The sequence below is a fragment of the Mus caroli genome, unplaced genomic scaffold (assembly GCF_978045245.1).
Source record: "Mus caroli unplaced genomic scaffold, Mus_caroli_1 scaffold_17, whole genome shotgun sequence".
Lineage (NCBI taxonomy): Eukaryota > Metazoa > Chordata > Mammalia > Rodentia > Muridae > Mus > Mus caroli.
The window spans coordinates 44,431,760-44,440,463 of record NW_028227272.1 but is presented as its reverse complement, the minus strand read 5'-3'; positions in this window follow the sequence as shown (position 1 = coordinate 44,440,463).

Here is an 8,704-nt window from a genome sequence, read left to right as displayed (position 1 = left end):
TTTCCATTTCCTTCTCTGTAGACTCATTATATGAACATTTATGGCTTAGAAAACAGAAACTTTCTAATGTACATTCAATCTTTTCTTCCATTCTTCCATGGCTCAAGAAGCTGCTGCAACAGCATTGAGATTTATTCTATACATTTCCTGAGTTACTTGTCTGTTCAGCATGTTATTGGGGAACAGCACATCCAGAGTCTTTATTGCTGGATATCTTCAAACTTACGTGGAAAGATGAGATGGATGGATAAATATTTGTGTGATACTAGCTAGCCTGCCTCGCTTTGCTCACTGATTTCCCATTGAATGCTAATGTTCTGGGTTCTGTGGATGTATATCATATGGGGCTAAAGAAAAACAGGGTCAGACAGAGGTGAAAGTATTTCTTTAGGACGATTGTAATAAGGCATAAAAGACGCCAGTATTGATGGGAACTCCATTGGGAATAAATCAGGGACAAAGAGGAACAAATATCTCAACTGCTCAATTGTTATCTATAAGATCACCTATACTTTTGTCTAACTATTTCCCTTTTTTATGCAAAATGGAAAAAAAAGCTAAATTATGTGGACTACAAATAAATAGAATTTGAAAATTGTTGGGATAGTTTGTACAATTATTAAGGGGATGAAAGAATGATACAAGAGTTTACAAAAATATTGCCAAATAGAAGAGTATAAAAGCAATTAGCCAAGATAAAATTGCTATGAAAATCCACAGAAATAGTCACAGGATTAGACTAAGTAACAACAAAGGAAAAGAAAAAGTTGATACCATTTATACTCAAAAGTCTCCTTAAAATATTTGTTTTCTGTAACATGAAAAATGCTGTTCTAGGTATTGAAAACAAAACATTAAATAAAATATAAAATGTGGTCTACCTTTACTATGCTACTACTTATAGAGAAAGTTAACAAATATGCATTTTTTAAGAGAGACAAGAGTATTCACGTTGGAACAAGTGAGTAATGTGTCATGGATATGATATCCATAGAAGTCAGCAAAATCAATAGGCAAGCCAGAAGATGAAGTGAAAGATACAATATAGAAGAGACTTTAGTGAATCTCACTCCAAATATATTTGGGGATAGAGTAAATAGAAAATAGGGAGAAGCAAGAGAATCAGCAGAAAACACCTACATAGTTCAGGGAAGATGTTGCAGTAGTTTGGTCTAAGGAGGAAGCTGTAGAGAAGGTGGAAAATGATCAGATTTGAGATGTGAAGGTAAGACTATTAGTATTTTCTTAATCAACAGGTAGAAATGGATATAAAGGAAAAATCCTTCAAGATTTGGGCCCTAAAATTATAGGAAGGATAATAAAACTATAGAACAGTGGCTCTCAACCTTCCTAATGTTGAGAAACTTTAATAAAGCTCTTATGATATGGTCAACCCAAACCATAAAAGTACTTCTACTGCTATTTCATAACTATAATTTTACTACTGTTATGAATCGCAATGTAAATATTTTTGGAGGTAGAGGTTTGTCAAAGAGGTCATAAAGGGGTTGAGAACCAGTGCTATAGAAGGCTACAGGAAAAAGAATAATTTAGCATCATCTGCTACATTTATGACCCCCTAAACACTCCCCAAAGGACATGTTAATTAGTTATATCTGAACTAGGCAAAATTTTCCATGGGGATTTACATTTATAAACTATAGACTAACAAATGATCATGAAAAGATAAGAAGGGAAGAGACCACCAAGGACTGAAGTGAGGGAACCAAAGGAACCTCATCAAAGGTGGACTAATGGATACTCCCTGTTTGCCCCTCAGCTAAATGAGGGTTATGAAATAAGACTGTCAGTCCTTTGTCCTGTACAACCATCTTCTCCTGGAAATATTTCCTTCACTGGGACCCAGACACAATAACGTCAACTCTACAGAGAGATGAAGGGTATGTTAGAACTGTCTGTATATAATCTTGCAAGTAGATATTATTTTTAACATTCTGAAAATCAATTTTAACTAAAACAAGAAGAGAAAAGGAATAGGTGGCAATTCTTTATCTTTCTAAAAAAAATCATACAGAAATAAACTGTGTTGTCATTATTTTTGCCATTCCCTCTTTTACTTGCAAGCTCCCATTCTGCTCCGTTCTTCTTTCTCAGACTTATGGCCTCTTCTTAAATCTGTCTGTCTGTCTGTCTGTCTGTCTGTCTGTCTATCTATCTTACTTATATACACATATAATAACTAATGTGTCCTTTGGGAGTTGCTGGTATGTTTGTGGGTTTAGGGCTGACCACCTGGAATTGAATAACCTAGTAAAGAACTTTTCCCTTAAGAAAAAGAATTCTCCTTCACACAACAAACACTGACTGATGATAGCACTTCATCTAGTAGTAAGGCCTTGGGAAATTTCCCCTTCCAATCTTGGAATGTGGGATAGTGTCATCATTGTTTAGATTTACATAACCATATTGTTGATATTTTATAGATACTAAATGCTCATTATATCTAGCAGATACTACCCCCCTGTAGGTGCCTTGGTCCTCTGTCCCATATAATCTTTCCTCTCTTTCTTCCACTCTACTGCCTAACTCTAGGGGTAGGTTGTACCAAAGATGCGCTACTTGGAGTTGTACACTCCTGTTCACTTATTCTCTGCATTTTATTAGTTGTAGATGTTTATAGTAGCCTCTGTATGCTGTGTAAAGGAGCTCGTATGATGAGCAGATGACCATTAACTTAAAGGGAAGCTTCCCTTGTCTGCACTGGGGGGAAGGGGGTTATTAGATGACTCTTGGGAGAGGCATTATCATCCTGTGATAACTCCACTATGTACAATATGTACATATATAACTCTTATAAAAATAGCCTTATTTTAGGGTCATTGGAATGCATGTACATGATGTAAAATTATCCCCTTATAACCGTGACCCTATACATGCATAGACTTTTTCAAAAAGAACATCTTTATTAAAGTGGTTCACTTAAAGTGATAAAAATCACATTTCTAACACATGAATGACACTTTAAAATTTCACTGACTTGGAACATTTTTGTGGCTGTTCTAAAATCATTTGTAAGATACAGAGGGGTACAGACACCACAAGAAAACCCACATAATTAACTAACCTGGGCTCATAGGGACTCACAGAGACTGAACTGACAATCAGGGCTCCTGAATATTTTTGACATAGGTCTTCTGCATATATATTATACTTATGTAGCTTGGTCTTATGGGACTCTTAACAGTAGGAGTGGGGGTTGTTCCTGACTCTTTTGATTGCATTTGAGACCCTTTTACTACTACTGGATTGCCTCATCCAGACTTCATAGGAGAGGGGCGCCTACACCTACTGAAATTTTATATGTCATCTAGGGTTGAAATCTCTGGAGGCCTGCCTTTTTCTGAAGGAAAAGGAGAAGGAATGAATGAGGGTAGGAGGTACTGGAAGTGGAGGAGGAGGAGAAACCGTGGTTGAGATGTAATATATAAGAAAAGCTAAATTAATAAATTCAGAGTATAGGAGAGAGCCATGGGGAAACATTACATGTAACTCTGGCTATATCTACAACCCTGGGATTTTCTCCAACCCCCTTTTCGCAGAAATAGTGATTCTAAGCATAATTATTTATTAATAAATGCTTATGTCGATAATCTTGTCTCTGTTCCCCAACTAGCTTATATTTCAATAATTCAGTGAATTCTAGTCTAAGTTCTTCTTCTGGTTACTTTCCTCTCATCAGGCTTATGCGACTGTCTGACTGTCTTCTTCTCTGTCTGGGTGAATCCCCTTTGTCTGACTATTTCCAAGACTCAACCTCCTTCTGTGTGTGTGCGTGTGTGTATATGCCAGATCATCCACCTTCTATTTTTTGTCTCAGATCATTGGCCAAAGTCTTTTTATTGACAGATGAATGCTTTTACATGGAGTACAAGAGATTTTCTTTATAATTACAGGATATATTAAAACTATGAGATTCAATAAATATAAAGATGCAAATGTAGAGGAGAAACATGAAGTTCTTATATTTCATATAAGTAAAGTATACTTATATGCTTTAAGAGTGGATTGAAAAGCTCAGAGTGAGAAATCTGATGGTGCCGTCACCTTTACAGACAGACCAAAGTAATGACAATCAATATGGGATGAAATTGTCATCTGAAATAAAATTGAAGGAAAAATATCTACCTAAGAATCACAATTATAGAAATATAAATGTTTATTTACTTTGGCACAGTGTTTATATTTACAAATGATAAATGAAAAACAATTCAAATGCTCCACAAGGTAAGATTCTGCAAATAAAATTTCATTCATCCCTGAGATGGGAAACTCTGCTGTCAACAAAATAAATGCTCTCACTACCTCTCTACACATAGTAAATTGTTTGGGGCACAGCTTTGGATGAAGAAAGGGCTGAATTTAAAGCCATACATAGCATCAGGGTAGGAGAAATGTGATCAAAGTATACTGTATAAAAATTTTAAATAGAAGAATTTAAAAATAATATATGTACTAAAGAAGATTGAAGCAGGTGTTGGTTTTTACTTTAAAGTGAACTATTAGTGAGAACAAAATTTTGAATCCATATTTAAATATAAGTGCAGAATTAGGTTTGTGAATATTTAATCTTTAAAATCTTAAAATACACATGTTAAGATTAAACAAAGTGGTTTTGCTGTCATTTCTAAGTAGTTTCATAAAATTTCATTTTTGTGTTAAAATTTTAAGTAAGACTTTCTTGCTCTTTTATTTATGTATTATTCTTTGATAATTTCATACATATATGTACTTAATTTTAGACTTTCCCCATTACCTTTTCTTAATCCTCTTCTTCCTCCTCTTCCTCCTCTAACTCCTCTTCCTCTTTCTCTTTTTTCTTCTTCTGAAACCCTTCTTCAAACACATTATATTCTTACCTTTATGTCTTTGTGAGTGTGTGAATTAATGAGGTTAATTAGGTTTGCTTTTCTGAGTATAAATGGGGGTTATTTATTAGAATATAAAAAACTTTGTGGCTATACCATTGGAGAAATGATGCCCCTACCCTAGTGTCTATTAGCTGCCCATAATTCTTCAGTGAGGAGTATAGCCTTATGAGCATCTTTCTCGTGCACAATGAAACATATGAGCCCAATCTTTAGAGATCTTACTTAGTAACTAAAGGTGCAGTGAGTTCATGTGATGTTTAGAAGACAATACATTGCAGCCTTTCTACCATACTCCAAGCTTTTATATTCTTTCCTGTTCCTCTTCTAAAACATTCTTGGAGCCTTGGAAATGGTAATTCTGATATCTTGTTCAGCATCAATCACTTAACAGTCCCCATAATTTAACCTGTTGTAGGATTGTATTAATTCTTACAACTGAAAAGGGAAGCTTCAACTGATGAAGTTTGAAAGAAGCAAATATCTATGTGTATAAACACAAGTATTTGGAAATTTGGCAGTTTGACACCAATTTCACAGCACAAAAGTACTAGGTTTCCCCACAGGTTCTATGACATCCTCAACCATGGGTTCTCAGACAAGGGAACAGTGCCATGTAATAATTCTCTTGGGTGGAGCATTCTTCACATACAATCAGAAAGTGGTTATGTACCCCTATGATAGTCATGCATTTTTGCACCAGTCGACATATGTTGCCAGAAAGCTCATTGCTGTAACTCTCTGTGTCCACAGGAATATAGTGATCTTGATGAGCTTTCCCTTCATCAGCCTGAATAGCACCTCCCAGCCTTGTGAAAGTAAGCTCTCAGGGAAGAAACATCTGTCTCAGATCCATCTAATTTCTCAGTGTCCTGCAATCCAATTTTATGCTAACTTTAACAATTAACCAGGTCTTATAATCTAGTTCTAGGGGACAGCAAGAACATTGAAAATACCCCATGATATTTTATAAACTGCCTATGGGGCCTCTTTGACCAAGAGTTCATAGAGAGTTTTCACACAATAGTCCCTGGAATTTTAGAAGAAAAATTAATAATTTTAATTATTTAAAACTAATAATTTTTAAAACTAATAATTTTTAAAACTAATAATTTTTCCCAAAAATGTGTTGAAATATATAAATTATAATAAAAACTGCTTTAGTCAAAATTTATATTCTTAAGTTTGGACTGATTTTCATTATTCTGTTTTTTCCTTTTTTTATTAATCATTTTTTGTTTACATTTCAAATGACATTCCCCTTCCCGGTTACCCCTAAACAGTCCCCCATCCCTTCCTCCTTTCCCCTTCCCCTTTGCCTCTATGAGGGTGCTCTTCTACCCACTCACCCACTCCTGCCTCACCGTCATAGCATTCCCCTACACTGGGGCATCAAGCCTCCACAGGACCAAGGGCCTCCCCTCCCATTGACGCCATCCTCTGCTGCATATTTATCTGGAGCCATGCTCCCTCAGTGTATACTCTTTGGTTGGTGGTTAAGTCCCTGGGAGCTCCTGTGGTCCAATTTGTTGATATTGTTCTTCGTATGGGGTTGAAATCACCTTCAGCTCCCCAGTCCTCCCAGCTCTTCCATTTGGGTCCCTGGTCTCAATCTGTGAGTATTTGATTCTGTATTAGTCAGGTGCTGGTAGGACCTCTCAGAAAACAGCCATACCAGTCTCCTGTCAGCAAACACTTCTTGGCATCAGCAATAGTATAGGGGTTTGGTGTCTGCAAATGGGATGGATCCCTAGGTGGGGCGGTCTCTAGATGGCCTTTCCTTCAGTCTCTGTTCCATTTTTTTTGTCCCACATACAAACCACAAAGCATATCGAGCTTAAGAAGAAGGAAGACCAAAGTGTGGATGCTTCAATACCACATAGAACAGGGAACAAAAGAATCACAAAAGTCAGAGGCAGAGAGGGATCTGGGAGGGAGAGAGGAAGGGGAGGAATAAAGGGGGGCAAGAATCAGATATTAGAAGGGACAGGAGAGAAGTCCAAAGGCTCAGGAAATTGAATAGAAACATGTAGCAGTAGGGGATGGGGAAATGGGGGTAGCCACTAGAAAGTCCCGGACTCTAGAAAAGGGAGAAGCTCCCAGGACCCAACATGGATGACTTTAGCTGAAATACCCAACAAAGGGGAAATACAACCTGTAAAGAGAATAGATAGATAGATAAGCACGGTCCCCAGTTGAGGGATGGGGCCACCCACGCATCTGTTTCACTTCTTCGTGAAAAACATATAATAGTGTTATAAAATTCATCAAGAAGTCTTAATTAAATTTTGTTTAAAAAGCATAAGGAAAAATTAATTTTTATAAATAAAGATGTTGAAGATGATGTTTCTATCCTAATAAATTTGGTTTAAAATATCTTGTTATTTCAATTGTTTTTAGTTTAAAATGTCTTGGATTTTATATTTTGTATATGTATATATATATGTGTGTGTGTGTGTGTGTGTGTGTGTGTGTGTGACATAAAAGTAAACATAATTGTATTCTCTCTTCCCTCTCTCTCTTCCCTCCAACTGATTTCTCTAATATTCCATCATATCGTAAGTGTGGGAGTTTTAGTATCCCAAAAGGATGAATCTCCTGTTTATTCAATACAAAATGGTTAGCCCAAAATTATAAACACACAAACAACAAAGCTGGATTGAACAGACTGTATTCATATATTTTTGCATATATTTATGTATGTTACTTTAAGGAAGAAACAACATGTTTAGAATTTAGTGAAATTATTTAGAAAGTAACAAGAGAAACAAATGGAAGTGATTATTCAATAACTTAATGGGCCAATTCTTTCAACTCTAATGCAATCGATTTATTCTGTTTTCAATGACATAAAAGAAAAATCATGGATAATAAATAACACTATGCACTCACAAATCTAATCAAAACCTAAAAATGACCTTCTTTTAACAAAAGACTATTCTGCAGTAGAAAATGAGATATACTAAATAGATTTTCTGACTTTGCCATCAAGATTTTATTTTTCCTCAAGACAAAATTTTGTTCCTTTTCTGTATACAGTAAAGCCAGATACTTTACCAGTAAAGGTTTAAATTAAATAAAAGGATAATACTCAAAAATTTCAAATTTTATCCGTATTACCAAACTACTTATAGATGTTGTTTCTGGCTATAAATGAGACCAATCAATATATACTAGAAAACAGAAAGCTCTTTCATCATACATATTTTAATGTTTTATAGCTTACAAAGCTGAAAATCCTTTTAGAATTATTGGAATATTAGTGTAAAACAAAATCCCAAAGCATGGCCAGTAAATTGTAGGACATAGAAGTATGCACAGGACATGGGAATGAAAGAAATGTAGTGTCAGCAAATGAATCGCATATTTTAGCAGTATCAAGAAGAGTGAAGCAAATTCAGCCCTGGAACCGTGCTTTATGCTCAAACAACACATTGTAGGCAGGAAAACTGACTAGGGAAAAATGGTTATAACAATTCAACTTCAATAGGAAAAAAGAGATTAAAAAAGGAAACTATTACTAAAGAGAATGATATTCTTTCATGCTTAAATATAGTCACTTAACAAGTACAAAAATCTTCTGACAGTACTATTCAGGACAGAATCATCTTTACTCTAAATTAAACAACAACAACAACAACAAAAACCTTTGTGTGACATAGCTACTTTTCTATGTCCATAACAAGACACTATGACCATGGCTATTTATAGAAGAAAGGTATTATTTGGTGCCTACCATTATAGAGGGTTATAGTTCATGACTACCATGGTTGCAAGCATGGCAGCACAGCATGCTGGTAGACATTGTACTGGAGGAG